Below are 13,234 nucleotides of genomic sequence, written 5' to 3' on the forward strand. Positions count from 1 at the left end.
TCGTGGCACAACTTGACAAGAAGAAGGGACCGGTTTGGTAGGACATGTTCTGAGGCATCAAGGGATCACACATTTAGCATTGAAGAGCAGCGTGGAGTTTAAAAATCATAGAGGGAGACCAAGAGACGAATACACTAAGCAGATTCAGAATGATGTAGGTTGCAGTAAGTACTGGGGATGAAGAAGCTTGCACAGGATAAAGTAGCATGGAGAGCGGCATCAAACCAGTCTCAGGACTGAAGACAACAACAACAACAACAACAACAACAACATGAAAAAATATGCCACTAAAATAGTGAACCATATATTTTAACCAAGCAAAGGAACAAGCTTCAATTAGGATCAATTATAGGACAACTGAAATGCGCACTCCGTCATAGAAACTCTAGAACGTGGCAATAGGCATGAATCACTTCGATGCCTGGAATTCACAGATTCTGTGAAAGTTTATGACTCCCTTTAACAAAATGTGAGTTTAATTGCGTATGGGGAAAAAGTAGCGATTCTGTATGGCATAGATTGTACAAGTCGTCAGTAGGTTTCGAGAGGGATGTGGCAATTACAAGCCGAAGGTTTGTCGGTGCGCAGCTGGCGTTCTTTAGAGTCGCTGATCAGGCTAATCTGGTGGCCAAGACATCAACGGGAGTTCGCTATCATGCTTTCCAAACCTCTGCAGCGCAATTCTAGCACTGATACACAGACAGTTACCCTGCTGGAAAATGACATTAGCATCAGGAATGACATCAAGCATGAAGGCAGTCCGCAGTAGTGTTCACGTGGTCTTCAGCTGTCGTGGCTTATCACCACGGGTCCCACGGAAGAGCAGGCGTAACACTGCCCTCACTTGTCTGTGTCCCTCCTGCAGTTTATGTTTCGACCAGCTATTCGTGTGGATGACGGCAGTGTCGGACACCACCACCAATCTCATGTTAAAGGGAAGTGGTGCATCTAAAGAGGCGGGCAAGTGACACGTTTCCACTGATCCACGTTAATCCCGTGCCCACCGTAGTCTTAACTGACGGTGTCACGGGTTCGACACCGGAACACGTACGAGTCACCGACTAAATGCCCTCGTGCTCCACAGTACGCGCTGAGCGGTGTGCCCCTAAACACTTGTTTGCTCCAGCTCAGCCGTCAGATGTGCCACAGGTCGCCGCCTATCCGGCTTTAAAGAGTGTGCAAGACTGCAGCCTCCCCGTGCTGTCGCGAGGCGTGGAGGTCCAGTAGTCAGTCGTCTAGTCGTTTCCTCCGACGTCCTTCAGCTACTCTCCGTATGCGCTAACGACAGTGGCACCCGAACAGCCAGCCAGCTTTGCCGTCTCCTAGACGCTTGTTTCCTGGCGTTGGGCCATGAACATCAGCCTGTCGTCAAAGTGAAATGTGTTGAAAGGTCTCTGTTGGATTTCTTTCATGTTAATCTCTTAAATCTGTTGTCATTTACGGCATACATTCGACTTCCAAATTTACTGTGGTGTTTCTGACTATCTGGGAGGAGACTGAGCAGTGGAACGTGTTACTTTTACACATAATCAAGAACGATCTGCCACACTACTACACTTTAAAATACAGTTTATATGTAATTAATGCCACACAGTCTCACACGGAACCTACATCCGCTTTCTTTTATATACTGTATATGATAAGATACTGTCATCCCCCTTCCCTTCTGTGTGAAAGGATGAATGAGCAAATGTATTTCTAGTTACATGCTTGATGGTAGCAGACAAGCCTGTCTGCTAGAGAACAGTAGGACCAACGTCGGAACAGTTAGCTACGCTTTCTAAAAGCAGAGAGGTTTCTATTCTTAGTATGGTCCTGTCCGTCCCTTGTCATGTTGGTATAGGAAGCTGCCTCTCTGGTCACTTCCGTTTGTATCTGTGGAAGCACCCTTGGTAGGGGCCCACGGCAGTATGTCTGCGGCGAGCGTCTGAAGTGGCAAGATCTCTGGCTAAGCGCGTCTCTGCTAAGTCCGTAGGACAATGGATTTCTTAAGTTCAGCCTAACTGAAAATTTAATCACCTTTAGTTCAGGTTTAGATCTAAAATATCTAATGTTATATTAAATTGAAACGCAGTGTGATTCGAGTATGAAGTTCAGAATATCTTCCAGTAGTTGCTTTGTCACTACTTTGTGAGTAAAGTGGAACCACGTGTTGTTGACCCGTAACTCTAACTAAGATCATCGATCTTTAATACGAATGTGTGTGACATTATATCGTCTCGTCTTGACAATATTTTTCAATATAGCAACCCACGTGGGGTGTACTTCGTGAGACCAGTACCATGTGCTTATACAGTTGTTTGACCCATCAGGTTAATAGTCAGACGATAGTAACCAGTTCGAGGTTTTTCTTTTGTAAATTGCATTTCGATGTAATTTATTTTAATTATCAAAATTATTGTGGAGTTACACTCTTTGTGTAAACCAAGTTGACCACGTGAAGCATGTGGTGTAATGATCCAAGTAGCCCTCAGCTAGTCTTTTCGGGAAGATTTCACAGAGAGTTAGTATGAATTTAGTATACCAGTGTGTGGTAATTTCATGACGGACAGGATTGCGCTATGAACGTAACTTCTTTGGGTGAAAATTGAATCTGTTGATTGTGCTTAATTTCCTTTTGCATATGTTTCAACGTTCTTCGCGTGTTATTTTATGAATGCAGTGTTGTATGCAGTCTCCCAATCTTGGCTCCATATTTGAGGTGTTCCGTAAGATTACAAACTCACATTTTCACAATCCTGAATAAGGCACCTGTTCAGTTATGAATCAAGTTCAATATGCTGAAAATTTAACGGAACAGTGATCAGTGTTAAAATAAATGTCCGAATATCAACCGATTTATTTCCTTTTATTTCAATTCTCTTTTTGTATATATATCACCGGTTGTCGTAAGACTACTATCAAAAGATTATAATTAATGTTTGTCTGGTTGGCAATTTGGTAAACTAGACTGGATACCTGGTGAAACAGTTGATCAGTAATGCAAGGTTAACTTCACCAGATAGGTCACAGCTTGGAACCCGCTATTATTGTCTTGAATATTAGCACCGCTTTCAGAACAAATTAATGCATCAGCATTACAATGTCAGTGACCTTATTCCATTTGCGGCCCGTATCTCTATTACAATGATTTGCCATTCACCTCTTCCTTCTTCAAATGCGACGGTAATGCAACACATTTTTCTTTTTTCTGAAAGGAGGTTGGTGTTATTTGCCATTCTAATACCACTCTTTTGGCTACAAAACGCTATTTTTCAGTATAATCTCCCTTCAGCGCGACACCCTTACCGCACCTTACTGAGGGAGCTCGCACACCCGCACGGTAGCCCTCTACTGGTCGACGTCGGAGCCAGCCTTGTACTGCGTCAACAACCTCCCCATCACCCACGTACTGCTTCCCACAGAGCGCATACCTCATTGGGGCAAACACATGGAAGTCGGAAGCGTGGATGAGGAAGAAAGGTCCAGTGAACTTTTGTCAGCTCTTATCGGATGGGCAAACTTGTGCGAGTCCTTGAGTTGTCATGGAATTGGAGAGCTTCGTTTGCATTTTTGTGGTGACATGCACCCTGAAGTCGTCTCTTCAGTTCCCTGGTGGTGGCACAATAAAGTTCATTAATCGTTGCACCATGATGGATGACATCAAACAGAATGACCCTTTCAGCGTCCCGGAACACGTTCGTCATGACTTCACCAGCTGAGGGTGCGGGTTTCAACCTTTTCTTCGAAGGAGAGGTGTATCGCACCACGCCATGGATTGCCGTTTTGTTTCCAGTTCGAAGTGCTGAACCCATGTTTCATTGCCTATGACGATATTGGACGAAAAATTGTTACGATCAATCTCATAACTCGGAAGCTAGTACGCAGAGATGGATCTTCGTTGGACGTTTCTGGTCTTATGTTAGGCGACGGGGAACCTAGCGGGGCACACACATATGAGTACCCCAACTGCTGGAATGTTGTGTTAGCACTACGAACTGAGACGGCCAGTTGCGCAACGAGGTGTGTTCGATTCTGATACGTCGATCATCTCGAATGAGTGTGTCCGAATGTTCGGACATTGCAAGCAGTACACGTGTGTGTGGCCGACCTGGACAGGTTTACGCAACCTTCTTGCGACATACGTCTCATCCAACGACTCATCGTGCTTTTGTTCACTGCCATGTCTCCGTAGACAATCGCAAGCGAGTATGAATATCTGCAATGCTCTGGTGTTCCGCCAGAAGAAACTCAATGACAGTGCTCTGCTTAGAACTCACCTCCGTTACAGACGCCATTTTAAAGGCCACGTACAGTGCGTGCATCCACGATTCACCAGATTCCAATTTTTTTCAACGGAAAAAAAGGTGTTGCATTACTAACTAAACGTCCCTCCTAGTTTCCTTACCGCGCCCCTTCTCCCCTAGAACACCATTTTTAATCGTGCAAGTAATTTGTAGATCACCGAAATTATTCTCAACAATTTAGATTCTCGAACACAGAGAGCATAAAATAAATGTGTGTTAACATATCTGAACGACCTTAGTTTTGCTGACAAGTCTTCGCCCACCAACAGTAACACACCATAATCTATCATACACCCTCTCTCTCCCTCCCTCCCTCTCTCGTGACTCTGACCACTGCTGTTTTTAGTTCTATATCTACATCTACATCCGTACTTCGAAGGCCACGTGACGGTGTGTGGCGGAGGGTATCTTGAGTACTTCTATCGGTTCTCCCTTCTATTCCAGTCTCGTGTTGTTCGTGTAAAGAAAGATTGTCGGTATGCATCTGTGTGGGCTCTAATCTCTCTGATGTTATCCTCATGATCTCTTCGTGAGATATACGTAGGAGAGAAATATACTGCTTGACTCTCCGGTGAAGGTATGTTCTCGAAACTTCAACAAAAGCCCGTACTGAGCTAGTGAGCGTCTCTCCTGCAGTGTGTCCCACTGGAGTTTATCTATCATCTCCGTAACGCTCTCGCTATTTCTAAATGATCCCGTAACGAAGCGCGCTGCTGTCCGTTGGATCCTCTCTATAACGCGCTGCTCTCCGTTGGATTGTCTCTATCTGTTCTATCAACCCTATCTGGTACGGATCCCACACCGGTGAGCAGTATCCAAGCAGTGGGCGAACAAGTGTACTGTAACCTACCTCCTTTGTTTTCGGACTGCATTTCCTTAGAATTGTTCCAGTGAATCTCACTCTGGCACCTGCTTTACCGACGATTAATTTTATATGATCATTCAATTTTAAATCACTCCTAATGCGTACTCCCAGATAATTTATGGAATTAACTGCTTCCAGTTGCTGACCTGCTATATTGTAGCTAAATGATAAACGATCTTTCTTTCTATGTATTCGCAGCACATTACACTTGTCTACATTGAGATTCAATTGCCATTCCCTGCACCAAGCGTCAATTCGTTGCATATCCTCCTGCATTTCAGTACAATTTTCCATTGTTACAACCTCTCGATACACCACAGCATCATCTGCAAAAAGCCTCAGTGAACTTCCGATGTCATCCACCAGGTCATTTATGTATATTGTGAATAGCAACGGTCCTACGACATTCCCCTGCGGCACACCTGAAATCACTCTTACTTCTCTCCATTGAGAATGACATGCTGCATTCTGTTATCTAGGAACTCTTCAATCCAATCACACAATTGGTCTGATAGTCCATATTCTCTTACTTTGTTTGTTAAACGACTGTGGGGAACTGTATCAAACGCCTTGCGGAAGTGAAAAAACACGGCATCTACCTGGGAACCCGTGTCTATGGCCCTCTGAGTCTCGTGGACGAATAGCACGAGCTGGGTTTCACACGGTCGTCTTTTTCGAGAGCCGTGCTGATTCCTACAGAGTAGTTTTCTAGTCTCCAGCAAAGTCATTATACTCGAACATAATATGTGTTCCAAAATTCTAAAACTGATCGACGTTAGAGATATAGGTCTATAGTTCTTCATATCTGTTCGACGTCCCTTCTTGAAAACGGGTATGACCTGTGCCCTTTTCCAATCTTTTTAGAAAGAATCTAATACTTTTGACATTGGAGGTCATACGACTCTGTTGTAATCGATACATATTTAAGTACACACTCCACAGCTAAATTAGGTCATGCCCCGAAGAAGACCGTTGCAGTAGGGTGAAAACATGTTATTTTAGTGCTTTGCCATTTTAAAATCTTCTTTATAACTGGCTGACATCGTGGTTAGTGAGGAGTGTCGTCGCTGACTAAACTATTGAGGCAGGACTCACGACTCACCCTCACAGCCTCGCTTCCGATGTGAGGGCGCATCGTGAGTCGAGCCTGGGCAACTCAGTCCCTGAGAGCATTTTCCGTGAAGTTAGAGGTACTCGGATTCCAGTCCTAGTCAAACACACGGCATTGTTTGTCTCTCGCGGAGGTAAGCAAGTTATGTGAGCAATTAATAAAACACGTTTGAAAGGACATTCGAAAATCAGTAAATTGTTGTTGTTGTCTTCAGTCCTGAGACTGATTTGATGCCGTTCTCCATACTACTCTATCCTGTGCAAGCTTTTTCATCTTCCAGTACCTACTGCAACCTGCATCCTTCTGAATCTGCTTAGTGTATTCATCTCTTGGTCTCCCTCTATCCTTTTTACCCTCCACGATGCCGTCCAGTACTAAATTTGTGATCCCTTGATGCCTCAGAACATGTCCTACCAACCGATCCCTTCTTCTAGTCAAGTTGTGCCACAAACTCCTCTTATCCTCAATTCTATTCAATAGCTCCTCATTAGTTATGTGATCTACCCATCCAATCTTCAGCATTCTTCTGTAGCACCACATTTCGAAAGCTTCTATTCTGTTCTTGTCTAATCTATTTATCGTCCATGTTTGTCCGCAGCTCGTGGTCGTGCGGTAGCGTTGTCGCTTCCCGCGCCCGGGTTCCCGGGTTCGATTCCCGGTGGGGTCAGGGATTTTCTCTGCCTCGTGATGACTAGGTGTTGTGTGATGTCCTTAGGTTAGTTAGGTTTAGGTAGTTCTACGTTCTAGGGGACTGATGACCATAGCTGTTAAGTCCTATAGTGCTCTTCTTCAGAAACGCTTTCCTTGTCATTGCCAGTCTACATTTTATATCCTCTCTACTTCGACCATCGTCAGTAAATTAGTGCAAAATAAACACATCGAAAAGGAAACAGAAGTGGAGATCGTTGTGTCTTGGAAAACTTCGCAGACTTCCGCTTGTAGCCAGTCTTACAATGTAAGTTTAATATATCATCTTATTGCATTTTTAAATAATAATATTCACTTTGATGTGCTGCAGTCTTTTTATGTAACTACAAAAAGAAAAGAACTGCGTAAAATTAAGATTTTTCTAGATGTGAAAATTTGTTCAAATGTTCAACATGGTTATGTACCTATGAATAAGGATTCTGTTGAAATTTAAAATCGTTGCAATTGAGAAAACCTTGTCATTACTGTATTTAGTCCTCTATCTGTTACGTTATCGCTCTGCTACACACCAACAATCAGTAAGTGAAATCAAATAAAGCAGAAACTTTATTAAAAACGCGAGTACAAGGTGAATAGGTTTTGGAACTAAATTTATTGGAAACTAACGCAAATTTCCATTTTTAAGACAGGACAAGTTGCTTAGCCGTTCTTGAAGCTGCCTTAGTTTGCAAATATTACGCGTTCCGTGGTAAAAAGACCATCCGTGTCAGGGTACTGGGTGGTGGACCACCGACGGAGTGTCACTTAACCGTACTAGTTAGAACATACAGTCTCAAGTGCCATAGTAGCTTGTAAGTGAAGAGCTAACATTACATTCCAAACGGTTTTCATACGGCATATGCGTGTGTCGAAACCGAAATATTTACAAATGCTGCGCAGGACAACCACATGATTACTGACAATAATAAAAAGAAGCAGAAAATGGTGGAAAGTGCATGTGTTGCTGTCTAGTTCGCATTCCTTAATGTAATTCTAAAGTCATTAACAAGACTGAAGAACCGGCCGATGAACATCATGTGTTCCTAAGTGTACTACCCTCTAGGTAAAACACCCTCCCCTACACGTTATAAAGTGTAGAAGTAGATTTATGGGGGGCTGCTTGCTATTTTGGATGTCTTCATACACTGATTATGTGAAAAGATAAAGAAGTAAGCGCAAGAGTAAAAGCGGCGTGGAGTGTTTATGTTGAACTAGATGCTGTTTTCAAAAGAAAGCGTCGAATGTCACTGAAACGGAAACTTTTCTATCTGTATGTATCACCATTTCTAAGTTGTCGCAGTGAGACTTTAAATTTTAATACGAAAATCACTTGTAATTAATGGTCAGACTGTGAGCAGTGGAGAGAGATGTGTTTGTTGGGAGTTAGTATGATGGACGCAGAAACATCAGATAAGGGAGGTTAATGGAGTGCAGGACGTAACTGTGACTGTAATGAAGGTGGACTGAGACTGGACTCGGGGTCAGTAGAACGTATGGTAGGCGAGTCAGTTTAATCACTTACTGGATTGCAAGATATAAGAGAAGCCAAAGATGATGCCTCAGTGTACAGCAGGTAGATGATGACAGAAAACATTCAGGAGTCTCATGGATGGGTATAGCAAAAAATCTGTAATTAATGGTAAAGTCTACATGACGTCGTGAAACAATGAGCTTCAAATTGCTGATAATTCTTATGGCAGTGGTGGTGGTGATCATGATGCTAGTGATGATGGTGTAGGCCATGTTGGTGGTTATTTTACTGGTCTGGTTGTTACAGTGGTTACGGAGCTGGTGATTGTGACATGTACAGTGACAGTGATTAGGCTGGTTATGGTGATGGTCGTTTGGGCATTTACGGTCATGGTGATTAGACTGCTCATTAAATACTTTCATTTGGATCGTAAGGAACCGTAATACTACAATTTATTCGAGATAGTTATTCTGTGAATGAAATATTTGGGACCAACATGTTAAACTGAACCCTATTTGCGAAGTTAATTACGTTAAAGAGCTTGTACTCAGAGCTGGATGATTCCAGATTCCAGTGCAAATAAGCTGCAGGATAAGTAGGTATTAGTGGAGAGCGTCGTTCACAGTGCCGGCACAGGAGCTGTCGCGGTGAGGTACGGTACTTAGTCTGGAACACAGTAGCCTGCTGGCGGCCCCGTTCGCACGCCACAGGTATTTCTGCGGGCGCCCATACAGCCTGATTTACTGGAGTCCTCCCTCCCTCCCACCCACCCTCCGGGAACCGCTGACGCATTCACTGCAGCGATTTATCCCCTGTCCTCCCCCCACTACCGGACCAGCACACCTCAGTAGCCATTACTACCGCGTTCGCTTCCGGCGGCCTACTCTCCGAATTGCATCAGACCTACCTGTTCCATAATGCAATTTTGTAATTTAGCGGCACCTTCACCCAGTACACAATAGGCTTTGATCAGTTCACATGGTCCCGTTTTCAGGCACAGTATTTTGCAGATACTACACTACTGGCCATTAAAATTGCTACACCACGAAGATGACATGCTACAGACGCGAAACTTAATCGACAGGAAGGAGATGCTGTGAATGCAAATGATTATCTTTTTCGAGCATTCACACAAGGTTGGCGCCGGTGGCGAGACCTACAACGTACTGACATGCGGAAAGTTTCCAATCTATTTCTCATACACAAACAGCAGTTGACCGGCGTTGCCTGGTGAAACGTTGTTGTGATGCCTCGTGTAAGGAGGAGAAATGCGTACCATCACGTTTACGAGTTTGATAAAGGTCGGATTGTAGCCTATCGCGATTGCGGCTTAACGTATCGCGACATTGCTGCTCGCGTTGGTCGAGATCCAACGACTGTTAGCAGAATATGGAATCGGTGGGTTCAGGAGGGTAATACAAAACGCCGTGCTGGATCCCAACGGCCTCGTATCACTAGCAGTAGAGATGACAGGCATCTTATCCGCACGGCTGTAACGGATTGTGCAGTCACGTCTCGATCCCTGAGTCAACAGATGGGGACGTTTACAAGAGAACGACCATCTGCACGAACAGTTCGACGACGTTTGCAGCAGCGCGAACTATCAGCTCGGAGACCGTGGCTGCAGTTACCATTGACGCTGCATCACAGGCAGGATCGCCTGTGATGGTGTACTCAACGACGAACCTGGGTGCACGAATGGCAAAACGTCATTTTTTCGGATGAATCCAGGTTCAGTTCACAGCATCATGATGGTCGCATCCGTGTTTGGCGACATCGCGGTGAACGCACATTGGAAGTGTGTATTCGTCATGGCTATACTGGCGTACCACCCGGCGTGATGGTATGGGGTGCGATTGCTTACACGTCTCTGTCACTTCTTGTTTGCATTGACAGCACTTTCAACAGCGGACGTTAGATTTCAGATGTGTTCCGAACTGTGCCTCTACCCTTCATTCGATCTCTGCGAAACCCTACATTTCAGCAGGATAATGCACGACCGCATGTTGCAGGACCTATACGGGCCTTTCTGGATACCGAAAATTTTCGTCTGATGTCCTGGCCAGCACATTCTCCAGACCTCTCACCAACTGAAAACGTCTGGTCAATGGTGGCCGAACAACTGGTTCGTCACAACACGCCAGTCACTACTCGTGATGAAATGTAGTATCGTGTTGAAGCTGCATGGGCAGCTGTACCTGCACACGCCATCCACGCTCTGTTTCACTCAATGCCCAGCCGTATGAAGGTCATTATTACGGTCAGAGGGGGTTGTTCTGGGTACTGATTTCTCAGGATCTATGCACCCAAGTTGCGTGAAAATGTAATCACGTGTCAGTTCTAGTATAATATATTTGTCCAATGAATGCCCTTTTATCATCTGCATTTCTTCCTGGTGCAGCACTTTTAACGGGCAGTAGTGTAGATGCAAGTGAGCAAAAGGGTTGGCCTCCCTAGATTTCGACAAGGCAGTAGGTGCAGCACCGCATTGTCGGCTCACGACTGAGGTAAAATCTGAATGATTATGTTCCAGATATGAGGGGGCACCGAAAAGGAACCGGAATGACATTTCCTTGGGCGGAGGTTGTGTAGTACGCATTTCTGCCGCTAGGCGTGCATACATTGCCAATTCATTTCCGTTTGTGTTGTCGACCTGTCTTGTTTTGTTCATTTACAGTGATTGCTTTTGCAAACGTTGCTTTTTTCTTGTTTCGTTGTTTATTATGGCAAGTGTAAGTGAACAATGTGCAGCTGGGAAATTTTGTTTTCCACTAGGTAAAAATGCTGCTGAAACTGTTTTAATGTTGATTACAGCTTACCGAGATGGTGCTGTGAGAAAAACCTAAGTATACGTGTGGGTTGCTCGATTTAAAAATGGTGACATGAGGACTGATGACCAGCCTCGTTCAGGGCGTCCATCAACTGCCCGAATCGACGAAAATGTTGAAAAAATTCGAGATCTTGTGGTCACAGTTCGTCGACAGACAGTTGATAAACCCTCAGAGATCAGTGCGTTGTCTTGGAGCAGCACTGTTCTTAAAAAAAGAACGGATTTATGACAGACAGGCAACTGGTTCTTCGAAAGGCAAGGCAACTGCACGCACAGCCATCTCTGTGAGGTTTTTTTTGGCTAAAAATGGCATGGACGTCTGTCCCGACGCACGTTACTCACCTTACCTCACCTGGCCCGGTGCGACTTTTCCTTATTCCCACGCATGAAAAGGAGCATGAAAAGACACCGATTTGACAACGTTGAAGAAGTCAGGAAAAAAATGAGGGGGTAGCTGTCAGCCATTTCTAAAGATGACTACAGAAAAGGTTTCGAGTGGTGGAAGCGCGGGTGGGACAAACGTATTGGCTAATTTTTTCCTTGGGTAACCCCTCGTACAGGGTGCAGCCGTTACAAGTGCAGATATTTTTTCTGTGGTACTTTAATGTGTGTTAGCTGTTTCTTCTCTGCGTCAGTCTTCCCGCAAACACGTTAGGTAATTTACTACTCGACGTTTTCTGCACGATCGTAATTGCGCCTTTAAATGGACTACGCCTGCAGTATAGACTAAACGCCGGCCAGGGTCGCCGAATGGTTCTAGGCGCTACAGTCTGGAACCGCGCGACCGCAACGGTCGCAGGTTCGAGTCCTGCCTCGGGAATGGATGTGTGTGCTGTCCTTAGGTTAGTTAGGTTTAAGTAGTTCTAAGTTCTATGGGACTGATGACCTCAACAGTTAAGTCCCATAATGCTCAGAGCGATTTGAGCCATATAGACTAACCGTTCTGGATCCACGCGTCCACACTTCAACATCTGACATGCTGGGCAGAGGAAAACAGCCATTACTGCCCTGATCTTGTCAGAGGTATTTAGAGGTACTAACCAACCTAAAAACATGCTACTACTATTAGCTATAATTATTGATCTACAAAAGAAGAAATACTGATATTATGTTGTAGAGTACACTGTCCTCAGTCACCAACAGAAATATCTGCACTTGTAGCCGTTACACCTTGTGTGATATGCTCTGGGATAGTGGTGAAACTGCAGTGCAGATTAGAACTTTCCGGTTCCATAAGTCGAAGAGGCGAGTTGGCAGAAGTGAATCTGTGAGGAGCAGATAGCTTAACCGGTGGGAAGAAAAGGAAAGTTGAGGTTTTACATCCTGTAGGCGACAGGACCATTTGAGACTCGGCGCAAGCTAGGATTTGGGAAGGAAATTGCCAGTGTCCTTTTCAAAAGAACCATGCCAGCATTCATGCTAAACGATTTTGGGAAATCAAATAAATCTGGTTGCCTGGACGGGGTTCGAAGCGATGTCGTTAGGAACGTGAGTCCAGCGTCTATCCGACCACCGCCTTAGCCAGTTCGTTCGGTGAGGGTATTGCCCGCAAGTAATGTGGTGCCGGGTTGGAATGCCGGTCGGACGCATGGCTTTCTCGTGCCTGCAAGATTCAAAACAGCGCACACTCCGATGCAGTCTGAAGGAATCATGATGAGTTGCAATACTCTTTCACGAAAAGAATCTAGTATGGAAATGATAAGCAATTTTGCGCGTGCTTCCAGGACCTACTGCCTCTTTCGTATATTTCGTTGCTGATACCGCATGGATAATACGAGACAGAGAATGGGAGATGTCAATTTAAGGGTCTTCCGATGTCTCCAATTCCGATCGCTATAGAACGGATGGTGGCTGATATTAGAACAAAATATCCTCCACCGTGTTCTGTAGAGTGACTTACGTTCAGTATATATTGACGTAGGTACGGCAGAACGCAGCTGCTTGGTACTGACGCTGCCACAAGGTAAGACATTACCTCGTCTCC

The 13,234-nt window shown here is 44.7% G+C and overlaps 1 protein-coding gene across 2 annotated transcripts in view; it reads left to right on the forward strand.

Moving 5' to 3' along the window:
- Window positions 1-13,234, forward strand: part of LOC126292223 (G-protein coupled receptor moody) — a 1,247,805-nt gene that overhangs the window by 174,326 nt on the left and 1,060,245 nt on the right. The window lies entirely within an intron of this gene.

The sequence above is a fragment of the Schistocerca gregaria genome, chromosome 9, assembly GCF_023897955.1.
Source record: "Schistocerca gregaria isolate iqSchGreg1 chromosome 9, iqSchGreg1.2, whole genome shotgun sequence".
NCBI lineage: Eukaryota > Metazoa > Arthropoda > Insecta > Orthoptera > Acrididae > Schistocerca > Schistocerca gregaria.